This window comes from Drosophila ficusphila, unplaced genomic scaffold (genome assembly GCF_018152265.1).
Source record: "Drosophila ficusphila isolate 14025-0441.05 unplaced genomic scaffold, ASM1815226v1 contig_791, whole genome shotgun sequence".
Lineage (NCBI taxonomy): Eukaryota > Metazoa > Arthropoda > Insecta > Diptera > Drosophilidae > Drosophila > Drosophila ficusphila.
The window spans coordinates 7,758,044-7,785,039 of NW_025064737.1; the positions used below are offsets into that span (position 1 = coordinate 7,758,044).

The 26,996-nt window shown below is 42.4% G+C and overlaps 1 protein-coding gene across 1 annotated transcript in view; it reads left to right on the forward strand.

Moving 5' to 3' along the window:
• The first annotated feature begins 3,175 nt into the window (after positions 1 to 3,175).
• LOC108087985 (octopamine receptor beta-2R) overlaps positions 3,176 to 26,996 on the forward strand; it is a 48,941-nt gene continuing 25,120 nt past the window's right edge. The window contains exon 1 of the mRNA XM_017185586.2: positions 3,176 to 3,534. The gene's annotated coding sequence lies outside the window, so the exon portion shown is untranslated. The remainder of the gene's footprint in view (positions 3,535 to 26,996) is intronic.

The following is a 26,996-nucleotide window of genomic DNA, read 5'->3' on the forward strand; positions in this document are numbered from 1 at the left end:
CAACCCACTATTAAATTTATTTAATTTGCAATCTTTTTCATCGACCTCATCCCCTTTGTGTATACACTCAAATTTTCCCCTCCATTAAAAAAAGCAACTAAAGAATAATGCTGACGCATTTAAAATGCAATAAATGTGGGCGTTGAGTGGGCGTGGCTGGGGTGGCTGATCCAGCACTTTTTGCCAGTCGTGCGAAATGTCAAACATGTCAATCAAAAGTCATTTGCTATGCTGCCCGCATGCCGCGCACCATTCGATTTTGGGCCAAACAGTTTGAAGCGTGGAACGTCGCCAGTTGCCAGTCGCATATTGAGCTGCATTTGAGCGGCATCTGCGGTCCGTGGAGATTGTATGACAACCGCGTCTGTTGCTCGCCAATTTAGCAGGTTCCCTGCCAGTGGAATCCGCTTAGTGCAGTCAGTCAGCCAACCAGTCAGCCAGCCAGCCAGCCAGTCAGCCAGCCAGCCAGCCAGTCAGCCAACCATCCAGCCAGCCATCTTTTCCCCTGGCCACTTTCACCGACGAAAAGGCTTGACAGATGCAGCTGAAGGCTTGTGGCAATACTTTTTGGTTATTCTGCCGCAAACACGCCTAATATCGGGGTGGCTGAGAGTCAAAGGATGGCCTTTGGGAGCGGTCCCTTGATGTTTGACTAACAACGTGCGCCCAATTTAAATTTTCTTGTATATGTCATGTGAGCGAGCGCCTTGTTTATATGAGTTGGCATAAGGATTGACTCCTCTGCTCGGAAAATACCCTAAACGAGATTAACTGCCAGCTAAGGTTTTCAATTTGAATTTCGAAAGTTTGAGCTTAAAGCTGTTGTACAAGGATATTATAAAATTGGTTTAAGAAGGGTTTTAAATTTAATCAGCTTTGACATATGATTCTTTGGTCAATCAGAATATTAATAATAATAATATAATATCACAAGGAAGATTCAAATTTGAAAAGATTACTATTTTAGATGATTTAGAGTCCAATAAAGATTAAGTTGTGGGATTAATTTATTTCTTTTTATAAAAAAGTGTTAAAGCGAAGGGCATTTCCCATTCGCACTGACCTTCTCGATTGGTAGCTTGTTTTATGTATTTGCCTTTTGATTTGTTTGCGGATGCAGGTTGCGTCTTGTGCCAAGGGCGTCCCATCAGTTGGCTGGGGTGGTGGATGGGCGTTGGATTTGAAATTTGTGTAAATTGAATTTATTGAAGTCTAATAGTCCCACGTGTGGGCGCATATCTGCTGGCGGTGCCAGACTTTCCTGACAGCCGTCAATATATCGATATGTGTGCGTGGCGGATCTGGCGAGAGGTGAAGACGTTTGATGTCGGAATGGCTGCAAGGCGTTATCCTCCAATCTTCGGTGCGACTTTGGTAAAGGGGTAAATGGAAATGGGGGTATTTATAGTCTGCTTAAAGGATTCCCCACAAAGCAATTTCAAGTTGCGCGGTGGAAGGTGGCCCTTAGTTCGTAAGTTCGGATTTCGATGACGGGACTGTGAGAGCACGTCAACCGAAGACAAACAATTTAAGCGAACGCTGAAAAGGGGTGATTACGCACATGAATGTGAAAGTGGGTTAGGTGATGGGGGTGGTGGTGAAGGGGGTGAAGGGGGGCGAAGTGGGTTGGCGGTATGTGTCCTCTTTTCAGTGACGGTTGGTGTTTGTTGGCTGGCGCCACAACCGCAAATGCAAAAACACCGACAAAAGTGGATGCTGCCACCGCGACGACCAAACGCCTGCGACGACTTCATTTCGAATAATTTACATTTTGCGGAATTTGCGCTGAAATTTTAATTGGAATTTACTTTGCGACTTTTCCGTGGGCGAGCTGCGTTGCGCTAATTTATGGCTGGGAAAACTTTTGCCTCGTCGTCTTCCGCTTGTTGACAAGCCAAATTTGTCATGCATTTAATGGCTCAGGCATCCCATCCGCTGTCACGCCAATATTGAGCCGCTTGTACTACAAGCCCAATCAGACAACACGGCGTATGCGTAACGTTTTCATCGAGCAACAGAAGCAACACCCTCGGGAAAAATTCGGGCAACAGCTGTGCCGAAACTTAATGCCAATATTTTACTACCTAATCCTGAAGCTATGTAGAATTAAAGAGATTGTGATACAACCATTTCCATATTTGTAATGTATATGTCTGTATTAGTATTCCAGAAGATATTGATAGCAATATTGAACAATTCAGACAGCAAACCTATCCTATGAGGGGCTTAAAATCTTTTATGCTTGGCTATTAAAACACTTTTATTGTTAATTTAATACTTGTCTGGATTAATCTAAAGCCATTCAGCATTTATTAAGAGCTACTTTTGTATCGAATTACGCTTTCAAATCTATTTATTGCAAGTACATACATTTGGCACCCGTTTTTATTTTAATTGTTCAACGAAAAGCAGTAAGTTTTTAAAGCAATATACCTATGTTATATTTTTTTAAAAGAAGAAATTTTTTATTTACTTTAAGAATAAAGATGACAAAAAATATATAAAGATATGGCGTACACAATTGTTAGCCAGAAAATTATATGCAGCTTTAAAAATTACCTTTACTTTATTAGGGCTAACCATTTCACTAAGTAACGCTTAAGGTAAAAGTGAGATAATATATTTTTAATTAATTAGTGAAAATGGAGCAGAGACACTGCTGTTAAGTGCCATCTTGTTCCGTGCAGCAGCACCTCGCTTGCGGCGGCAACAGTTCTGTAAAGCTGTAACCCATTAACACACTTTTACAGCCGCCTGTCGAGCAGTTAACAGCGCGATAACAGTGGAGCGGTCGTCGGCTCGTTCGCTTTTGAGTGGGTGAGCGGGCGAACGGGCGAGCGACTGAGCGACTGAGCGGCTGCCCACTTGAGTGCAACATGCGCGCAGTCGACTGCGACGCCGGCTCTCTGCGGCAGCGGACGGAAGCAGCGGCGCTGGCAGCGAAGCTCCGTGTGTATTCGCAGTTGCGATGGTATTGGTATCGGTATTGGAGCAAATTCCGAGCTGGGAACGCAGCCTGTAAGTGTGTCAGTGGCGGCGACTCAGCCTGTGCGTATATCTCTGTGTATTCGTGTGTGCGAGCGAGTGTGTGTTTGTGTGCTTCCGAGTTTTCGAATTTCCGAGCTTCGTGCGGCGCTCAGGGAAATTCGGCAGTTCATTCGTCTGTCAGCCAGCCGCAGTCGCAGTTCGCAGTCGCAGTTAGCAGTTCGCAGTCGCTGCTGTACGTTGTTCGCTGTTAGCAGTTCCCAGTTCGCAGTCCGCTCGCCAATTTGGCCCGTAGAAGATACTCGTAAGGCCGCTGGCACTCGCAGTCGCAGTCGCATGCTGAGAGGAAATAGGCGCGCTACAGATTTCGATTACGGTTCTGCCACTCCGGACTCCGATTTCGATTCCGATTCCCCAAGAGAAGAAGAATCCCCCCTGAAAATCGGGGGAAGAAGAACTAGTGGCAGCCGCAGCAGCAGAAGAAGCAGCAGCATCCATCGAGTTAATGGTTACAGCTGGAGATTACAACCGCATTGATTGCTGCCAACGGTACGGATGAATTTCCTAAAACGTCGCGCGCGCGTGCCATTGCGTATACGCAGCGTGGCCGTCGGTTAGGCCGTCTTCGCTGGGTGACATTGCCCGCTCGCTTCCGCTGGGCCGCCAAATGCGAAATGCATTCTGCAGTTAATTTAGAAATATCTTGTGCGCGAATCAAATTGAAAATTAAAGCACACAAAGTGTGCAGCCTTCGCGGAAAATATATGCTTAGCTATACGAGTATAGTTCGCGAAATATTGCATCTGCTCTTGTCTCTTGCCCTTGTGCTTTGCGCCTGGGTTGTCGTTTAGTTTTTCCTTTTCGTTTGTGTGATTATTTTGTGCAATTAATAAAATGTTGTCGCGCAAATATGTATGAAAAAAACAAATGCCGCCAGTTGCACGTTCGCTGAAATTTACATGCCGAACGGTTAAAGGAGAAATACTCGTATGTGTGAAAAAAAACAGCTAAGCTGAATGCAGTTAAAAATGCACAAACCCTAATCGCAATCACCAGAGTTATTTGCTATGTGTGCCTGTGCAAATGCAACAATCGCAGCGCCAACGGAGAAAATACTCGTATATAGCCAGTGGCGGTGGCGGTGGCTATGGCGATAGCGATAACATAAATAAGAACTGCCAATGCGACTCACCGACGGCAGAGCCACTCATCTCATCTCATCGGGCCGAGAACGTTGTCTGTAAGCCAAGTCCCGCAGCCGAACACACACTTGTAATGCCAAGTGCCCCGGGAACTGCAATCAAAGTTTCTCAACGAGGGGTTGGGGATGGAGGTTTCGGAATACACATAAAAAAAATATCATAAACGATGATCGATGGTCCATTAATGTCTTGAGGGAAAACTCGATCTTAGGCTGTTCTAAGCATTGGAATTAATAACCAATTTGCCTGATTGAAGACGCTGGAATACATGTCAATGCTTGTTTAACAAATCAAATGCTCATTTTTCACAACCAGGCTGAAATGTTTCGCAAATCTATTGGGGTACATCTAAATGCTCAATTTTACACCATTTATTTCGAATAAATTACAATTGAAAAGAGCTAAATAATAATCAGGAAATCATTTGTATGCAAGAACCAGAACAGGCCTCTATATCATTTCCAATTAAAATGTTTACTTTATTTTAATGGCCATAATGATGGTATAATGGTACTTGTAATTAGCGAACTGAATGATCAAATGATGTCGTTGGTATTTGCGTTTTTCAATGTGTATTCCAAACGGAAGTGTTGATACTACCGCTGCTCAGTCGCAGTCGCAGCTCAGTCGCACATCAGTCGGTATAGAAATCGTCATCTCATAACGACTTAAGCTGCTCGGCACGCAACATGACCGAGCTGAGCAGCATAGTCAGCATTTCTGCACCTCCCAGAATCCAGCCAGCCACCCACTTACACACCCACTTCACCCACCACCCACTGCCAATGCCCCTGGGGTCACACACACTTAAAGCCACAGCAAACGCATCCACAGAATCTTGAGGGGCAACGACGATGATGACGACTTCGACGACGACGACGACTACTGCGATGATGATGATTGTGATGATGACAATGGGCGGATGATGGCAATGTCATTCCTTAAAGACTGTCTCTCAGTCGCTCTGTGTGCACTGAGTGATTTCGTTTGCCAGCGCCTTCTATTTATTTTCTATTTATTCGATTTGCATTTCCACTCTCCGGAGCCGAAAAACTCTCAAGATTCCAAATGCAAATTCTGTTCACCCTAAGTCTTTCCGATTATTCTGTGTGTTTTGTTTGGCTGTTGACTTGGCTTTCAGAATCTTGACAGCTCTTTGGCAATGGCAAATCTGCGACATCCATTCCCCAAATGGTGAGTATCAAACTAAATAATATTTGATATTAATTAACAACCCATCTAGTATTTGTCTTAACTCAAGTGTATACCCTCTGCCGACATTTACCCCATTGAATTGTCGTGCGGCAGACAAAGCGGACCCAATGTTTGTACAATAATCTCGCAATCAGCTTATACGTAAACCAATCTACAGCTTCCATAAATTAAATACAGTGCGCTTCACTGATAAAAGACAGACTTATGTCCAAAGCTCAGCCAGCGTTAAGATTTAACCTAATTGGAGAAGGCAATTTTCCGATTCGAAAAGAGGGTTATTATAATCCAATCGGGGTTATTGCGAAGTAGAGTCATTAGAAATAAGGAAGGCTTGTATGTGCCAATCATATTTAGAAGTATGAGACTCCAAATCTGGGTGGTCGAACTGGTTTTATTGGAAATTAAACGGATAAATACAAAAATTACCGATATTTAAGTGGCAGATTGTTTCTTGATCTTTGACTGTAGGAGTTTTTGCTATAACGATTATCGAATAATTATTGAGTACTTCAAATTGAATCATTCATTTACGGTTTTCCAATTGTATAAGCTGAATAAAAAAACACTGTAGTGAAATTCTTATCAAATCGTTGAGTGTAGCTTTCCTATTTCAATTAGTTCTCCGACTTAACATTTGTTTGTAATCAGTAGTTTGCTTATCAGAACAAATAGTTCCCAGGAGGATCATGAGAAAATAGTTTTCTGAACATTATGCAAACAATGGACCTTCAAATAGCATTGTAACAATCGAAAAAGCCCGATTAGAGGAAACTGCTATCATTTCGGAACAAGAACCAAATTCAAATTCAAATTCAACTTCAATGGCCAAAAACGGAAGTGCAAAATGGCGGGCCAAAGTGCCTCAAATGCAGGCATTAATGCAATTGTATTTTCACTGGCGGCCCCATTGAGAACGCAATTTAAATGAGATTACACTTTGGCAAGCGGCCACGCCTAGTTTTGTGGTATCGGAGGGCGGGAGGCGGGCTGGCTCATTAATTATGATACTTTGAGCTTCGCGTGGCGAAGCTGGCTTGTGGCATGTATCGGAAATACACGTTAAATCGGCAAATAACCGCAGGCCGATCGAACATATAGCAATTCACCTCCCTCCGCCTTTGTTGCGCATACTTAATGACACGGGGGATGACAAAGAGAGTGAGAGAGTTGGCGACAGGTGTTTAAAACTTTCCTCGAAACGCGACTCCTCGGGGGAAACGCGGAGATATTATGCTCTGTCTTTGCCCGCCAGCGAATCTGGGGCGTTGTCGGCATTTTCTTGCTCAATCAACTTCAATCAAGCAGGAATTTTCAATGTAATTTGTGGTTTCAAAAGCCCTGCCACGCCGAAGATGTTCGTGGCTGTGTCAAAGGCAGCTATTGAGTGTGTAGAAAGGCAGAAAATTATCGACAAGGCCCACAGCATTCGCATGCACACACCTACAAAAAGGACTAAGCATATAGGGGATTCGAATGAGAAATACCTAGTATATTAAATAACAATGAGTGTTTAAATAATGAGAGAACTTTGCATTTGTCCTAGCTTCAAAATCTCCCTTAACATATGTCCAAAATATATCTTAAAAATACAATATATACTTTTTACATATAAAACCGATTTCATTATTATGTTTTCAAGTGCTTGTAATCAAAAGAAATAATTATTACCGTTTAGTCCAAAAGTTATGGTATCCGAAATCATTGAATTAGATTTGTTTTGAGTTTATAAGTTATCCTATTTAAACAAATATATTTTTTAGGCTTTTTGGAAGTCATATTCTTTTTGTTTATATAAGTAAGAGGTATAAGTAACGCCCACACCAATACGCACACAGAAAAAGCAATGAAAGTTGGCGCCGTGGAACAAATGAAGCAGTGTGAAAATCTTGTGCTGGGTCCGCTCTCCTTCCGCTTGATTTGATGGCCTCTGGGCTGCTTCTCGTTTTCCCAACTTCGAATTACAGCGAAACAAAGGCGGCGGAGGAAGGAAGGAAATGCCCGCCGTCTGTCCGCTTGATTAGAAAAGCTGCAAGCGATAAGAAGGCGCTGAAAGAAAAGCGCAAAAATAAAATAGAATTCTAATTGAATTTTATATAGAGAGATTCTATTTCTCCTTAGGCCGTTTTCCCTTTCTTTTCTTTTTTAATTCGCACTTGGACTGGACTCGACTATTTCGAACCGATCCGAACTGAGCCAAAATGCACTGCCCGCAGCCAAGTGTCCGTTTGATGTCCTTCTCTTGTCGCCGGGTCCTGATTTATTGGCCTGCAGAGGCGAAGGCGAAGGCGATGGCGATGGCGATGGCGAAGGCAAAGGCGCTGCGCTTTTGGGGCTCCAGCTTGTCCAGCATTTTTAATTGCCTGTCAGTCCGGTCGTTGTTCCCCAGTCTGTTCAGCATATCAGAAAACAGAAACAGCGATCCGGGAATTAAAAACTCCGTCCAGACGCGGGCTTTAACAGACAATTTGGCACAGTGTGCGGAGAACATGGAAAGTATTTGGTTAGAAAGTGTCCGAACTTGGCAGAGACAATTGTGTGCTTGTAACAGCCAGAGCAGGAAGCTCTCGGGCCAAAAATATATGGAATGGAAACTGAAAAGCATAGATTCGTATAACGAAACTTGGAATACTCTGGCAGAAAAACTTTCTAAAAGAAATTTGATCAAAATACAATTGGGATTTGTAGTAAAATTGAACATAGTCTTTCTCATACCAATTATTTTGTTATACCCTTGCAGAGCAAAAGGGTATTATAATTTCAGTCAGAAGTTTGCAACGCAGTGAAGGAGACACCTCAGACCCCATAAAGTATATATATTCTTGATCAGCATCACCATCTGAATCGAAATATGTATGTCCGTCTGTCTGTCTGTCCGTCTGTCCGTCTGTCTGTCTGTCCGTCTGTCCTCCTGTCGGTTTCTATGTAAACTAGTCTCTCAGTTTTGAAGCTATCTTGCTGAAACTTTCCCAAAAGTTGTGTAGTTATTGCACGCAGTATATAAGTCGGAACGAGCCGGATCGGCCGACTATATCGGATAGCTCCCATACGAGAGAATGGAATAAAAAATTCTTACTCCGTTGTTTTTGATCAGATCGACTTGATTCCTTCCAGATGTCGTTTTCTAACTGCTATTGAATTTCGGATTAAATTTGAACAAAATCGGATAACTCTATCATATAGCTGCCATAGGAGAGATCGAAAAATATATATAGAATTAATTGAAATAAATTGATAGCATCGTTGTTTTTTATCCCACGAGCATGATTTTTAAGTATCAAGTTTTTTAACTAGCCTTGGTTTTAAAAAAAAATTTCATAAAAATCGGACAACTATATCATATAGCTGCCATAGGAAAGATCGAAAAATCTATATAGAATTAACGGAAATAAAATGATAACATCGTTATTTCTCATCAGAAAATCATGATTTTTGGAATATAGAGTTTTCTAACGACTCTTGAATAGCAAATAAAATTTCATCAAAATCGGACAACTATATCATATAGCGGCCATATGAACAATAGTCAAAAATATGGAAAACTAATAGAAAAGTCGTCGTAGCTTTGATGTTTTTTAGCCTTTGTGTTCGGCTTGCCGAAGCTAGCTTCCTTTCTTGTTTTTTTTCTTCAATTGTCAAAGATTATAAAGATAAAGATTGTCAAAGTATATAAACAATTTGAAATCCCTGCGGGGGCTATTATAAAATTTTCACTGAAGCATTCTGACGCCCACGAAATAATGTTGTTATTTATTAAGCAGACTTAAAGCTGTTTATTTTCTTAGATCAGAGGTGTCCTCTACCAACTGCTCCCCAGAATTAAATGTCCTCAGCGGGGGTGTAAAAATAAATAAATATATTTTTACTTGTGGTAAGACCTGCACAGTTTGAAGTGCCTAAAACGAAGGCAACCGCAACATCCTCATCCGAAACATCCCCCGCAAACCGAAAGGCAGGAAAGTGGGAAAAACTTGACACAGTTGTCGCTCACCCACATACCACCTTTCATTTTTTTTTTCCATTTTTTCTCGGTTTTCTCCAGAACGCAGGAAAAAAAAAACAAAAGCGAGACAAAACAAATCAAATATTTAAAGCCCATTGAAGCGCAAACTTTGACACATGTTAATCGCAGGAGGGGAACTTTGATGGAAACGAAGATAAATGGCAAGGGCCCTAGTTGCAGCGACTAACTAACATTATCTGATGACCAGACTGGGATCCAGTTACCCCGACGCCCCTGTGGTTTCGGCCCAGCCGAGATAACCCTTTGTTCTGTTCTTGGCCTCGGCTTTGTGGTTTCCCCAGCGCGACGCAATTAATGGCTTACTGTGGCAACGTCGAGAGATCTGTGCGGATAGGAAAATGGGGAAAAAGGGGGGTTTTTCCCGATTGGACGGGCGGTGGTGCCAATATTTCACTCACGCTGTGTCGGTCTTGCCTGCACTTGAGGCCAGAATTGTCTGCTTAATTTGGGCCAGAGCTCGAACCCTTTTTTGGCACTCAGCGGGAGATAAACGGAAACGGAAAGCAAATGGAAAATAGTTGAAAAAGTATGCAAATGAGGGGGAGGACGGAAGAATAACACGACAGGCTCAACACCTGGGCATTGAGCAGTAAATGCGCTTTCCTCCGCCGACACTCCTTTTTCCCACTCGAAACGTCGGTCGGTCTGTCAATAAAAATACACGAAAATACACAAACACACACACAGAGAGAGAATGGAAGGCTGGCTGGCTGTCGGGTGCCTAAAAGCCAAGTTGAATATGCCCTGGCAGAAAGGATTTGGCAATGAAAGGCAAACAAAAAAGCGCACAAGTTGGGAAGTGAACTTTTTACCAAAACCAGCTTACCAAACAGATGGAGCGTTTGGGGTGTTGCCAGGGATTTGTGAAAACAGTGCGTATGCGTGATAGATTTTCAGTTCTGCCTCCCTGCACAAAAGAAGAAGAGAACAAAAAAAAACACACGCAAAACTGGGAGAAAAGTAAAGGATAACCGGCTTAGCACACTCCGAAAATCCTCCACTGGGGAAGTCAATTAGAGCAGTCCGACTGTGTCAAAGGTCCGGCTTAAAAAAAGTTAATTTCATAATTTATACAGTCTGCAGATTTCAATTTAAAACTCCGCATTCCGGGCCAAGTCGACCCATTCTGGGCCAAGTGAGTGTTATGCTAATGAAAACGAAAGCAAACAAATCGCGCTGGGATGGCGCAAGGAAATGAATTAAAAATTAAAGCCAAGCTGCAGCAGGAGTCGCAAATGCAAATGAATGAAAACAAAAACGAGAATCAAAACGAAAACGAAAATGAAATTGAAAATAAAAATAAAGAAGTGACGGGAAAATAGGGAAAAGTAAGCGCGCGCTGTCTGCAACTGAAGAAATCGCTCAAGTTTTAATTAGTTTGCCATGCAACCGCATTACTAGGAGCTCGGTGTTGGTTATAATTTAAGTTTTTCATTTTTTCGCCGTTCGCATGGTTACATATTTCGTATTTCGCATTTCGCTTAGAGCGCGCTCTGTCAAAGTTCAAAAGGCCAAATGGGAAGCTCCAATAATTTTTCCAGCATTGAGCAAACAAGCGGGCAAACTAATCAACGCGAGGAAGACGGGGTCCATTTGAATTGCACTAAATTCTTAATTGACTTTGCACAGCAGCCGAGTCGAGTCAGCGTTCAGCATTCAGTATTCAACATTCAGCATCTGCAGCAGCAGCAGTAGCAGCAGCAGCAATAGCGAATAACGAATAACGAAATCAAATTAATTGAATATTACGCATTCGCCATGTTTGCACAGTAATAATTCCCATTTGCAGTTTGCAGTCGGCCGAGTGCCATATAACCACTCATCATCAAGTGCCTGCCACTGTGGCCCCGTGCACAAATTCACACTTGATTGGCCGGCTCTGAATGCACTATAAATCGAAAGTATTTTTACAAACACATTCGGCTTCTAGTGCTGGCTTTCCACTTCATAGCCACACTTCAACAGCGTTGCCAAATAATACATGCATAATTAATTCATGACCTAATTTATAACGCATTTCAGCACTAATTGTAAAATCGTAAATTTACGTATGTTGATGCTCTTAGCAAGGACAACTGAAACACCTTTAAAGGGGAGCCCATGGAATGGAATCATTCATGCGGAAGGAGAAAATACCTTGCATACCGAGATTCTCTAATTTAAATATGCACATTAAATTACGAGCAAGCCTTGCCAAATAATAACATGAGTACCTATAATATTTGCAAATTGAATTGCGAGTTTGCAGTTCCAAAATTGACTGGAAGATATGGTGTGTGAATATTACAAATAATTTATTCATGTTTTCCACTAAAAATAAATATCCAGCTGATTTCCTGAATGGCCTGCTAGCCCACTTACTTAGCCAATCATCGACGGCTATTGTCTCACCCGCATTGTAATCCCAACCACTTAACGTTTAACATTCGCTTTATCCAGTTTCTCGGAACTTGGCTGGCTTCACAGCCACTCAATCGGTCGTTCATACCCAACGCGTATGGCTAATCGTCTTTATTTGTTTCCATTAGGCTGCAATGGAAGCCAGAATGCCTGTACACAAATCAATTTTTGTGTTTATTAACTCTGTTCATGCCAAATGTCTCCTGCATTAGACAAGAGGGCAAAAATAGCAGGCAGATATTGTACGAAATGGACGGAATACTATACGATGGCAAACAATATTTTAATATGCCTGACCAGCGGCGGACACAGATGAGCTTTATGGCCAATTATCTATTCTATGGGTCCCCATTAATGGTTGAATCGAATTTTCAATTGGAACGTGGAGAGCGAGGCGGTGCGGTGGCGAGGTGGTGGGGCATTCCGCCCATTTGCTGCTTTGTTTGTTTACTGGGTGTGAAGTGTTTTGATTTGCTTGCCAGATTATAATAAAATTGGGCTCTCCACTTTGTAATGCCAAGATTATTCGACGGCACGACGACAGCTTAGTGGTGTTTATGGCGTGTGCCACTGCCACCCGGAACGTGTGTGTGTTTAGTTATCGTTTGTAATTGCGATTGCACTTGTTGGGGCTCTTTATGGTTTGATGACCAACGTTTTACGACTACAACATATTACATTTAATTGACAGAAGCCCTAGCCCAGCGATTTATGACCGCTGTTCACTGTTCGTGTAAACGAAATCTCCCGGGACGTTCGGCTCGACAAATATTGTGTGTCTTGTGTGACGCTCCATAATAAACATAAAATTAATTATTAATTTCAGAATGCGTTTCTGTGTGTTTTTTTTACTCTCTGCCAGTTTATTTGCAAAGTGCGAACCGCAAACTGTTTTCAGCCGACTGGCTTCATAAATATTAATGCAGCACATTTACCTTATCCGCACGTATCGGATTCGATTTGCTCTGGGAACAAAGATATGCTAATTGAGGGAATTCTATTGTGGCGAAGCTTTATTAAAACCGATATCAGATAGGCTTTGTTCGGCTCCCATTTGATGATATCACGGAAATATTAACTTTTTATAGATACTACATGTAAAACATGTCGTATACTTAATTTTGAGTTGAGCCTGTCGTAAGCTTTTCTGTAGGATTCGCCTCTGGTTGTGCTGAATGCGATGGCAATTAAGACGTGATGGAATTTTCATTTTCACCAATTAATTTCATTTAATTTACAGGCACTCATGACTCAGTTGCACATTTTCATAAAAACATTTTTTATCCCATGCGCGGATGCTGTCAAAAAGTTGGCTATTAAAATTAAACTCGTTCGCTTTTTATTAGCAATAAAATAAGTTTGAAAAAAGTGCTTCGCGGAAATTGCAAGTGTGCGGGAGTCTGTGAGTTATGGGCTTTTATTGAATTGAATTAGCTTCTAGCGCCCAAAGCATCCATCTCGCTTGATTTGGTTTTATGATCCGCGAAGCGCTAATCGGGCACTTCAATGGATCAGCGGCATTACTCCAGTATTCAGTACTCAGTATTCAGTATCCATTATCCAGTAGCTCATTCACAAATTCCGCAGCTTTGTTGACCGCGGGGTCAGCTTTGGCGGACGGACTGGGACGGACAGCCACTTCTCCGTTAATAAGTGCATTTGTAATGGTTAAAACCGCCGCTACGTGAGCGTCGCAAAACGCGAGCGACTCATGGGCACGTACTCTAAATTGAAATTCATATCATAGCTGCCTCTGTTTGTCTCAGTCACCGTGGCTCTGTAGGGTCCATAATATGTCTATATGTCTGAGTGTCTATATCTCTGAATGTCTGGGTGTGCTTATACTCGTATTGCCGCAACGAAACGAGTGTGTACTTAGAATATTTCTTTTGTGCCCGCTTCATAAACAATTATGCATTAAGTCGGTGGCGTTCCGGCATGTAAAGTGTGAATGAGTACCGCTGGTTCAGCCAAACATGAAAAACACACAACACTCCGAAAAAAATTGGGGCCACCATCAACAAGATATGATTAGACAGTCTCTACTAACAATAAACCTGTATTATTACTACTACATCATACAAAAACAATCCGATTAGTGATACAAGAAATATAAAAGTTATAAATAGAGATCAAAATCTTGTTTGACAACGCTTCTGTTGGGTGCAAGACAAAAACAATACTTATTATCAACTTCTATAATTTTAATTGAATAACTTTTTTTTGCTTAATTAAAAATGTACTGTACTAGTACAATGAACTCGTTGAAATATAATATGCATATATTATGCATCAATTTTCTTATTTAAGGTTGAAAGAAGTTAAATTTAATATTTTAAGACAAGAATATAATCTTATTTTGATATTTAGGAATCCTCTTCACCAGTTAAACTTTGTGTCCCATTTAAGAAATTTTTTTTCGAGTGCAGTATTTCGTAATATAGTTTAACCTCCAGGTGGTTTTCCAGCGTTTCTCCGTTCCACTCTTGGCACTCGATTGAGTGAGTCAACAAGGCCATGCCCTGCCATCCATCGGCGGATTTTCAATGATTTATTTTCATTCAATTCGAGAACACCAGAAACAATCTCTGGCCATTGGCGTCGTTCGTCGTTTTAAAAATACTTATGTATATATGCTTATATACACACATTTCGGTATTTTTATTTCGTTTAATTGTTGCTGGCCGCGCTGCTCTTGTTAAATGCTCTTATTTTATTTTATTTGATTTTATTTCGAGCCGTTCAAGTTCACGGCCCCCGCGAGATGTGTATAAAAAAGGCAGCTTCCTCACTCTGCGCGACTGCAGTGCTCTAGAGCAATTGTTATTGCTGTTGCCCATTTGGCCGCCGTTTGTTGTTGCTTTTCAATTAACAAAATTGTATTTCTGTTTTGGGTCCCACGTCGCGACACCAGCTGACGAAAACTAATTCCGCTCACTGGCGGAATCATTACGCCGTTGGCCTAATGAAATGCCCAAATGGCCAAATGGTCATCGCTGCTAACTGACAATCGACGCCCAAATCGATGTACAGAAATCGTTCATCCTCCCGGCTGAAAAGTGCCCCCGCAGGCGATCGAGCCCCCCTTTATCACTTTTCCTCCCCCTTCACTCACCTCTGACATTGATGACGGCCCAGAAGTGACTGGAGCTGTGCTTTTCACCGGCCAATGCTCACCGCTTTCCAGCCAGCCAGTTGGTCCGCTCATGTAAATTTAATGCGAATCCCCCGGCCGAGTGGGTCAGATGCAATGAGCTCAATTCAACGCCCACGTGCCAATTCAAAAGTGCTGCTCACCGGCCATCGAGGTTTGCGGGGCAATCAGGGTGTAAGTGGGGGTGAAAGGGGGTGCAAGTGGTGGGTGGCTGGACTGCAATCAGGGTCTGGTCTCGCCCCATCAGTCGAGCAATCAATTAAGCCGCTGCAAACAAGTCAACCCCGGCAACAAACATTCACGACTAGGGCCCCATTTTCTCATCCACCCATCCCCCTTCTCCATTTACATCCCCATTCTCCATTACCATTCTCCACCCCTATTCTCCACTCTCCACTCTGCTTTCCCCATTTCTCACACCCTCTGTCTGGAGCTCGTCATGCCGGCTTGCCAACCTTTTGGCGGGCAGCGTTTTTGTGTCTCCGGTTCTAATTAGACTTAGTCGCAGGTATTCTGGCATTGAGCGTTGATTTATCTGAAAAGTGCTCGCTTTTTGTTTGAATTCCCACAGACAATCGACAGCAGAAATGGCTGTAAATCATTTGGTTTTGCTTTCTTACTTTTTTCAATGCGATTCCGAGTTGTCTTGGTTTTTAAATATTCACCTTACATTCCATAAAAACTAAGACCTCTCAGTAATACTGTTTAAAAACATTTTTCTTTTTTTTTATAGGTGAAAATAACAACCAACTAACATAAGAAAAATTTGTTTTCTAGACGTACAGTTTAAAAAGCGATAAGTTATTCAAGCAAGATAAACTGTGCCCATTATAAAATTTCACACATTCAAAACAACAAAGGCAGTGTTTTATTGGGCATCAAGATTTCCTAATTTAAGACCTGTCATTGCTGATTTATGAACAATAGCGTGCCGAAGCACTTGGCTCCCAACTAAGAGAGATAAATATCTTGCTTGTTGTACGGTCATTTTCCTGTTGCCGATATGTGTAATTTTCGCTCAGTGCATCATTATATCGACTGGCGATGACTAACAGTTTCGCCAATTGTTTGTAGGGCAGCCAGCGTGGCTGAGAAATCATCTGTGCACTGCAAAGTAATTAGCATGCAAATCACGTAGCGTTCTCAGAGTGCAATGCAATTCGTATTAATAATTTTAATGTTAGAGCTGTTGGTTATTGCAGTTTCCAGCATCTGATGGTCGGTAGTTGCCAATAACCAGAAGCTGGTGCCGCAAAACACAGGCAGCTGTCGAAGGCCACTTTCATTCATTAGCCGGGATGCAGTTGCTTCCAATGACTCAACTGGTTTCAAAAGCGAGTGGTTACACAAATTGAATGTGGCTAATTACCGCAAAATGTTAGCCCTCTACGATGCGAAAAAATACATCATTAAAAGAAACAAAGGGTGGTGTTAATATGCAAGACTTTTTAGTGTCCCTGATAAAATCTGTAATTATGAAATAAACCTATAGTAAGTTTCTCTTGAATATAATAACGTGACTTTCAATGCGTTTGTTCATAATAAATACAATATATAAAGTGGTATTTATTTAGATTTCAGTTATAAATCTCGTAACCTCTTATAAGCTTTCTCAGTATTTCATTATAATGCTGCTGTGAATAACATTTAACCCTCCTCTGCTTTGTCACAAGGTGAAGTCCTTAATTGTTGGCCTGGCTTGTCTGGAGATGGCTTCCCGGAAAATCCGCACACTTTGCGGGTGTTTAGCGAAAGGTTTACACAAATTCCCGGGGTCTAACGACCAGAAGCTCCTCTCATCAACCCTCGACTCGAGAAACTCATTAAGAGGCGACCCCTTTAAAGCCCGGCAGTTCGGGAGATGAATGCGAACGTAAATTTTCAAATTTGTCTAGAAGTAACAACTAATAAATGTTTGGCCCTGCCAACTGACGACTTGTGGGTGCCATTCCCCACCCATTCCCCTTCAGTTTTCCCACCCAAACGACCTTCGCAGATGCCCCACAAAACCCACAAGCAGCTGTGTCTATGTGTGTGTGTGTTAGTGTGTGTTTGAGTGTGTCTCGGTAATCAAATTAAAGTTTCGTGTGACCGCATCCGACCCTCGTTGATGCTGCAATTAGTTTGATGGGCAAAGATTGCAGGAGCCATTGGCAAGCGGAAAATTGAAATTGAATTATGCCACGCTCGTGCTGAAATTGATGTGCAAAATGAGTTAAACGAATGGCGACGACGACGACGACGAGCAGCCAGCATTAATTAGTGGCATTCCACTCCTAACAAAAAGTTAAACGAATACCAAAGGGCTTAGAATAAATGCCCTTAGCACACCTCGCATCGATCACTGGCTTCACATGGCAGCCAGTAGAACTAACTCTGCTAATTGGGGCAAACAAGTCAAACCGCAGGGGCAAACAAAAATAATGCAAAAACTGCAACGCCTCCGGGCCCAAAATGCAAACAATTCCGGCCGAGAGCAAAGGGATGCTGCAGTTTATGTTGGCCAGCGGAATGTCAACAATGTCTGCGCCGGAGACCAAAGCAAATAGGTTCCCGGGGTCAAAGGAGTCCGTGGTATATGTTTGGGTGACAAGGTTCCTTCTGGTTTCGATTCGAGTACACACACACAACACACAGGCCCTGTGCAAACATCGAAATCAAAAGATTTCCGCCCACACCTGGCGTCCTCTAATCAGAGGAGAACACATGTTACATGTGTAAGCCGAAAAGCCAAAAGATCAATAAATAAACCATTCGCCGAAATGAGCCAAAAGTTTTATTTAAAGATTGCTAAAATTAAAACCGCACATAATTTATGACCATGTCAAACCGATGATGCCCCGCCTGCGGGCAGAACTCAAATATGGGAACGCGAACTAATTTTTGCAATTACAAATTGAAAATATTATGTATGTCAACAGATAACGAACATGTGCAGGGTGCATTAAGCGAGAATGAATAATTTCAACTTGATACAACAGCTTTGAAAAGTGTCGGCTAGAAAAAAGTTTAGCATATGTACGAGTTAAATATATTGTTATGGTTTTTGCAAGGCACTTTACAAAAGTGCATTTAATTTAATAATTTTCTTAATGAAGGCCAAGTGTACTACAATTATATGTAGATATGTATGTATAGAATCTCAAAAATAAAAGCCTTTCCATTTCCGCATGGATCATCCATGCATTTCCATCCACAAGTCAAAAGCTAATATATTCGATCATTTTACATTTTTGAACTGTGTTATTTTGTTGCTGTTTAATTAGTGCCAGCATTTTTTGGACGGTTGCAATTTGGCAGACGATTTTCACATTTCCCTTGATCGCATCAACAATTTTTTGACATTTTTGTCGGTTGGCTGCCCGTCGGGCGCAACTGCGTGCGAAAATTGTGTCGCGCTGTCAGCATTCATCAGCTTGATATATTGTTTTTTGTTGCTGTTCCTGTTTCTCTGCCGCCTTTTCCTTGGCTACACGGAAAGAACATCATTTTCCAATTGATTCTAGCAGATAACTCATGCATCTTTTGACAGATTTTCATGTAGATTTGTAAAACTAAGAAATGTTTGTAAAGATGATTAGCATTACAGTTTCAGGCAAACAATATTATCATTTAAACTGAGGAAATATAATAATTAATTCTCAATTCTTGAGTTCCAAAATTAAACATATATTTTTTTTAATTTGTAAAGATATATTTTCTCAGTTACACGAAACTGAAAACAATCTGTTAAATCTGGTTTAAGCTTCAGTAATATCTACTTATGAATTGCAACGAAACAATTACTTTAGATCACCTTAAATTTCACCCTGAACATTTCATTTTTTTTACTGTCCAACGGGTATTCGGTTTATTCGCCATAATTCTCAACGTGCTAGCAGTTCTAGCGACTATATAAGTCGGGCCAACTTGGCAGCGTTATAATCACCTGCCGCCGCCGCACTTAACGCCATAAAGAAAAGCCGAGACGAGTGCCGCTCTGAGTTAAGTTGAGTTGCGTTGCGTTGAGTTGAGTTGAGTCAGGCTGGGTGGCTTTATGGTGGGCGGGGCTTTTGGTCCCAATCCAAAAGAGGAAAAGTCAGGAAGAGAAAACAGGAGGAGACTGCTCCTTTATGTGCATTATCTGCGGACGGCCGTCGCTTGTTTATTCTCAGCCACGACACCATCGCACCGCGAAAGTGAGTGCGATTTAGAGGGTCCTTGCTGGGCCGTTAACTTACTAAATTTTGCGTGGGAAGAATGAACAACCTGCCACGCGAAACCAACCCCATTTTTAAAGGGCTTTCACTTCAACTTCGCGGCGAGCTCTCATCTGGAAACACTTCCGCCGCCCGGCGATTCTCAATCCCCGAAGCCAAGAGGAGTGTATAAATTTTATATTTGCATGCAAATGACACTCTCGACAAGCGTCTTCCTGATTTGATTGCAGTGCCCGCGGGCCATAAAGTGTGAGGTGGTCGAAAAAAAAAGATGAGATGACACTGGCGACGACAAAGGCTCGCAATTAAGCTGAAAGCCTGGCCAAGGACCGCAGTTTGATTCGTCCTTTTGGCCCATAAAGTGTGGCCAACGTTCTGGCCGGAAATTGATTTCGTTTGAAATCTGTTAAAACTAACTTTTGGCTTAGTTATTCGCTCGGTTCTCGGTTACCAAACCACCACAGTAATTTAATTTACGGGAATGCCTTTGCCTAGAAGGTCCATTTTCTTCATCTATTTCTTCCTCTTCTTGTTCGAGCAGCTTAAGAGTCATTTTCATGGAAAGTAATTTAATGCCGAGTCAGGGAAAAATCCTTTAAATTCAACTGGGGCCAGCCGCAAGCATTCGCCAGCAATCTCAGGTGGCAACGGCGCTCCAAAGGCCCTCCCTGAATGGCCGACTCGCAATTCAATGTAAGTACAACGCTTTTCACTGAAAAATGAAAGCCCCCACCTGATGCTATCTCCCTCGTACTCACAGCAAGGTGGGTGGCACGTCGCCCCCTTGTTGTGCATAAATTGCAGGACTAACTGCAAAACTGTAAAATATGAACGCACATGAATGTATCTCGTCGCATCTCGCAGCTCGCAAACTCGCATCTCGGTGTGTATCTCGTCGTTGGCCAGGTGTTGCTGAATTCAGCCAGCAGTGTAGCCAGTCTCACCCCGTTCTGCCACCCTTTTTACCACCCTTTTTACCACCCACCTCCCCCTTTTTTGCAGCACCTTTTTGTGTGCGACACGCCACGCCCGTGCTCTCGACAGCGTTTTATGCGCTGCACTGCATCCACATGGCTCGCCTGCCTCTGCTGCCACACCTCCTGCCTCTTCTGCCCCTTCTGACGCTCCTTCATGCCACGGCTGACTCACCTGGCCCGCTTTCCAGTGCACTCATCAAAATTGCATCGCCCAAAATGGGTTTTTGCCGGGTATTACGAAGTCCTGAAGGGGCCCTAAGTGAGATGAAGCCAGATTTTATGCATCGTTGTGCCTTGCTTTCATACCTGAAAAATAACTCACGGTTAGTTGTATTTTATTATGGGTTTTCACTGGCTCCATAACAAACAATTCTGGGAAGTTAATCTGGAATTTATTAATACCCTCAAGTGAACTGTGTAAACTTTTTACAAAAAAAATCAACGTGTTTATTATTCCGTTACAACTTTAAAGTGCTCAAAGCTTAATAATAAGATTGATATTTTTACGAAAGAAAAATCTATATCACGTTAGTCGACAATAATATTACAATCTGGGATTTAACAAGTTCCCAATAGGTTAAAAAATGTTCGTAATTTAGATGTTTTTTTAGACAAAACTTTTATTACAATTTTTGTCCCTTAAGTAATAAAGTGAAAAATTGTCTCTTTTAGAGGTTCACAACTACGACAAATTTTCATGATGTCTATATTTATTTTTTGTCTTTATCATTTTTGTTTCAATTGTTAACGTAACATAATGTAAGTGGATATAGCTTGCTCCTTTTTTTTGTATTAAATGTAAATCTTTTAAAAAGTTGATTATTTAGCTTACGTTTTTTTAATTTTTTCTTTATAAGACAAATTACTTTTTTTTTTTGAACCCTTTTTTCTCCAAGTGCACACAGGCAGGCCATCAAAGAGCAGGCTCCTCTGCCAGAGGGCCCAGCCTCATGGCGATGCGTGTGATGTGATAGTGGGCACACGATGTAGCAGCTTTGGCTGCATTGTCGACGTGTTCGCATTGGGCTGAGTCTCGTTAGGGTCTAATTAAAATTAAAATTCGCTGCTTTAATGAAAAAGGCTGTGAGTAGGCCTCGGTTGCTCGTTAAATTAGTCAAACCGCGATGGCGGTGCTCTTGTGGTGTCTGTGCAGGAAGTGCAACTAACTAATGGTCAAAATGGAGGCGGTGGCAACAAAGTCACGTTGTCACCGCGTGAGATCAAAGCCAGGGGATTGGTTATATGGACGGGGATTCGGGGGAGAGGAGCTGTGATTGCCTGGCGCCAGCGATTCGTGTCACGTACGGATGGATCCAATATTCAAATGCATATAGATCCGCTCAAATTTAGTTGTTTGCTTTAAGGTCGGAATGGATGGAAATCCAGGGGAAACTTTAATGTTGCCTTTGTGTCACGTTCGGATGCAACAAATACTGTGCAGATAATCTGGCTCCGGTATTAAATCACCGTTACCGTTACGTGCATTCCTGCCTCCTGCCTCCTGCCTCTTTGCATACTTTACCGGCGGGATCCTTGCCATCGCTGCTCCTTGTAACCATTTCGTCCTGTCTACGTGTCAAAATGTGGCAATATTTTCTATTTGCCCCCATCACCTGCGCTGGAAATTAAATTAAGATTCGCCAGTTCGTTGCTAGATTGTCATCGTGTCGTTTCTTGTCGTTTCGTGTCGAGTCGTGTCCTTTCCTTTGCTTTGCTTTCCCTCTGCCAAATATGAGCGCAAGGATAACGGAGAATGGTGAGCGGTAAATGGCGAACGGCAAGGGTTTCCTCAATAAATTCAGCACACAGGCCCCCCAAAAAACGAGGAAGGCAGTTGGGGCAACCGACAGGCGACAGCCATAACGGTGACAGCGATAAATTAAATGGTAATTTGAATTTACCGTTAAGTGACACGAACAGGCAACACACATACACGCTCATACTTATATACGGACAGAATGTCCTGACGACTGATGTTACAATAAAAAGTAACAAACAAACTGCCAGAGCCAATGAAACATATAAAACCAAAAGCGAAACTCAACTGAAACTGAACTGAACTGAAAATGAAACTGAAACTGAGACCCAAAAGCAAAGCGAAAGTAAAACTTTATGCACGAAAATTGCTGTTAACGTGACAATAAACGGGGAAAATAGAAGCGACAGAGGATATAGATATATAGATATATGTTTGGTAGGCAGTTACAAGCCCGCTCGCCATAAAAACAATCAAAAAAGGCCAGACAGGCGAATTAAAGTTGTTGGACTTTAAATTTCTTTGTTAATGCCGGCAGACTTCCGTTTCTTCGCCCCCAGAGGCTCCAGGCCCAAAAACTTTTGTATTTCCATGGCGAGACCGAGACCAGCAATTTATTGCCAAAGTTGGGACCGAACAGAACATGTGGAACGGTTAGGTTTTTGGTTTTTCTTCGGTTCCAAGGGTCTGGGGTCTGAGGGTCCTGCAAATGCTAAATGTCTTGTTAGCGTTACACTGACCGCATTCCAATGGCCCAAAAGGCCGTGCATATTTGTCAACGTTTGCTGTCTTTGATAAACCGGAAGTGATACCGCCCCCACACCCCACAATCATTCTCTCCCATTAAGGAACCAAGTCAAGGATTCCTTATTTGGGGGCCTTTAGCGATCGGATCATAAAACCTGTAAAAGTGCCCCGATTGCCTTGGCAGCCGAAGGAGAAACTTTTTCCAGCCCCCCCATGTAATAAATGCGAATTTCGAAATGCGAAAGGCGGCGAACAACAACCCGTTCGTTCAACGAGCATAAGCTGAAGTTTTTGGCCATGTTTTGAGTTGGGCCTCTGTGATTTCACTTGCCGGTCGGTTTGTGTAGATTGTTTTTTTGTGCCCGCTGCCATTTTTATTCTTTTTTTGTTTCGCTGTAACTTTCCTTGATCCACTTTTCTGCCGCCTCTGCTCGACAGTCGACGTTCCAACTCAGCAGTCAAATGGGCCGTCGACGGGTCGGCCTATATACATACAAACACACAAATCCTGTGCACACCCACACACACCCACTGCTGTTGATGGCGAATGATGTGAAAATACGGTTTGGCTGCTGCAAAAGTCGACGAAAAAAAAAAGGGAAACAGTGGTACCCACAGTGAACGGAATCCGAGGATTCGACCTTTTGATTTATGTAATTGTGGGCATATCCGAAATTTATACCCCTCGCACAAAACAATGGAAAATTGGGAAAAGGTTGCCGATCGAATATTAAATGCAATCCTGCGTTCAAATACACGGAAAATTCGGTTAACGCAATATGATATTTCATGTCAGTGTGAAAGGTTGCGAAACTAGGAATGGCAGGAGGCATTTGGCAAATGGAATCCCCTTAAAGCTTTAATATTATGCAAACTGAATTTGGCCAGCGTTGCGGAGGGAGCTCCAAACAGAACCGAGAACCGAGAACGGAAAACAGGGAGCGGAGAGCCGAGTCCGTTGCATATTTGATTGTTGGCTTAAACAATGGGAGCTTTTTGGGATTTCGAGGGCCGGCAAATGGAATTAGTCGAGTGGGGATCGCATCTCCCAGTGCTGCCATCCGTCAGGCAAACAAATACAAACACAAATACAAATAGACCTTCCGCCCACAAAAGAACACCGGTCGAGATTGAGCCATCTGCAGATGGGGGCGTGTCCAACTGTCAGGACCTCTGGAGGACCTCCTCTGCCAGCTCCATTCCTTGCATTTCTGAGTGAGGCATTCAACTTTCCGTCAAGTGGCGTGTCCCCCCGACTTCGGTTCGAAAAGGGGTCCTGCGTCCTGGCCAAAGGATACGGGGAAATAGGCTCCGTGTAACGCATGATATACGGTAATGGCTGCGTTGTGTGGGTGCGTACCCTTCGCACAATGTACGCTCCTTTGGGCACTCATACATATGCAAGAGCCAAGAAGAAGAAGAAGAAGCAGCAGAAGAAGGTGCCGCCGACACTTTAAGTGCCACGTTTAGCTCCCACGCACTCACACACACATTTACACACGCACACACACACGCAGGAGGTAAAAGCCCTGGCATAAATAGGGAACACCACAAAGCGTCCTGCAGAAATACAGTGAAATATTCCAGGTAGAAAATATAACTTTCTGTTTAAACAGTTTGTAAACATTTTTGTGGTGTTTAAAGAAATTTTTATATAATAATTTTCCATGTGCAAATGAATAGAAACAAATGTTCAAAGCATATACAAACAAATATGGTGAATGATCTTTATCTACTGTTTTTATGTGAAATTTATAAAAGCTTCATTAATGTTTTTATAACAAGAAATAGTTGTTTTTCTGATTTCCGCACTGGCTGTTTTTATTTGCAAATACCCCAAATGCAGCCTCAACTGTCAGATACTAAACTTATATTTGTTTAAAATAGTTTATTCTTTGTGGCAGATAATTGAGTAACCAAAAGTATGAAAATCTTGCGTAAAATCTCTAAAATAATATGCAATTCAGCTTTTAATTTGTATTTTAGAGCCGAAAAGAAATATTTACTTTAGCTATTTTAAAGAAAAGAGTTGTGTAAATAGTTTCAAATCGTTTCTTGTGATTTTAGGAAATACCATGCAAGTAAACATTAATGTTTTTACTAGAATTCCGCTTTGTGCATTTCCACTCGCATGGCCAGAAAGCAGTATTGGCACTTTCTCTCGGCAGTTGACCTGGCCCAAAGCCCCCGGCCATTCATCTGGTGCAAAAAGACCTCGGAGACAACTTGCTGCGGCGACTCAAAGTGTCCATTGCTTTGTGTGCAATTACTTATGTATGAGCGGAGCATAGGTAATAGTTGGCCAAATGAAATACGACTATTTGCAAATCGCTGACAACCGGTGCGGTGGCTCGGTCCGTTCGCTCGTGTGTGGGCGTTGTAATTCATGCACATATTTAATTGCGAATTAAATAACATTAATTACAGCCAGCTAACGAGCAAGCCAGACAGTGCGACTAAGCCAAAACGGTTTTCATAATTAAGCGAGCGTTTATCGCACTGTCCCACTGGGAGAACCACAACCACATCGATACTTAACATGTGTAAGGACCCGCAGCCTCTATCCTCTATCCTCCAAAGTCTAGAGCCTCCTGCCTTCCTGTTCGAGTGTTGTCCTGTGGCTGCACCACTCGTCCTGCAGGTGTCGACTGCCATATCCTTCCATCTGGTGGCGGCAGGCAAACTGGCAAGACTGCCGCACAGGGAGGCGCCCCCGGGCCAAGGGGTTTATCGATTTTAAGACGTCTAATGCGCCCAAAGTGCGCAATTAATGTGCCAGTTTGCCAGCCGCACTTGAGCCTAAATTCAGCTTCATCGTGGCGCAGGGCAAATGCTCTCCTCACCCACAAGCGGATTCGATCAAGGAATTTGCTTATTGCTTCCAGGCACAAGCCGATTCGATTCATTACTACAGGGCGAGAAACATTGGGAAATTATAAGAGGTTATCCCTGAAATTAAAGTCGGTATGTTGAGGCTTTAATTTACTCATACAAAAACTTTACCGCAGGCATTTATTAATCCATTTTGCAAGGAACTCACTTTATTAAGCTTATCTCATATTTAAAAAACAAATAGGCACACCAAGGATTAAATGAATGTACCCAATTGAAATTATTGTGCTATATTGTACTTTTTTTAAAATGTTGTTAAGTAACCGCATAACTTTTATTTTGAGCTTAAAAAGAACTAAAAAATCCGCTTTATGTGCATGCTTTTCTCACCACTACTCCTCTTGGTTTTGAAGCATTATTTGTGGCTTAGATAATCTGCTCTTAAAGCCGCAGAACAGACTCCAGGCTCAGTGGAAATCCGTTTTACGACTCTGCCGCTGACCTCGTGCACTTGCAGCACATTTGTCTGGGTCCTTGTCATGTCACAACGAAGATGGAAAGCCAGCGTCGCAGGAAACGCAAACGCCAACGCCAACGCGACAGTCACTGGATTTCGCATGGATGGCGGAAGAAAACGCGGGAAAACCGGGGAAAATCTCTCGCGGAAAATGCTACGAGAACCCAGAGAATTCCACTGTCGGCGGGGTGGACAAGTGTGTCAGGGACCAGATGAAGTAGTCGCATAAACATTTATGATCTGCTCCGGCTTTCAGCCGGCGACCACTTTCACTTTATTAGCACACATTTGTGCCGGCCATAAACCGGCGGCCAAGGCATGTTAACAAGCATAAAGGGCACGGCTCCTCCACTCTTCACTCTCCACTCTTGCTCACTCCTAATTCAATGCCTTCATTATGCCCAGGCATTCGGGACGGCAATCATATTGAATTTGCGGTTGTGGGTTCAACTTGGCAGGATAAACAGGGATCTCAAATTATGCGTCTCGAAATGCCAGTGACTTCCAGGAATCGCTCGTATCTCCGAGAAACTCGTGTGCAGATGAGCAAACAGAATGAAAATGAATGAGAATTTCCATGAAAAGTGTGATAAAGAAATTTTAAATTAATTTTGTTAAATTATCCTGGCTTATGTTGTTGCGGTTTAGTATATATTATTAAATGTTGCTGAGAAATGTGTCAGTGTTTATTTAAGCTTCTCTTAGAAAATGTTCATAGCTGTTTAAAAAAAGATGCTGAGAATTCAGCTTACCAAGGTATTTATTTATAGGTTTTATTGGTCAAGATTTATTTAAAGACTTACAATACTTTGTAATTTTGAATACAACCCAAGTGACTTGCATAGATTTCTTTCATTATAAAACACTTGCAAGATTGCTTTGAATACAGCGACTTATCCTAGACCTTTGTGCAATTGTCCTTTGTAAGCGGTTTTTATCATCTCCAACCAGAACGACCAACCCGGCTCCTGACTTTCCTCCACTTCTTTGC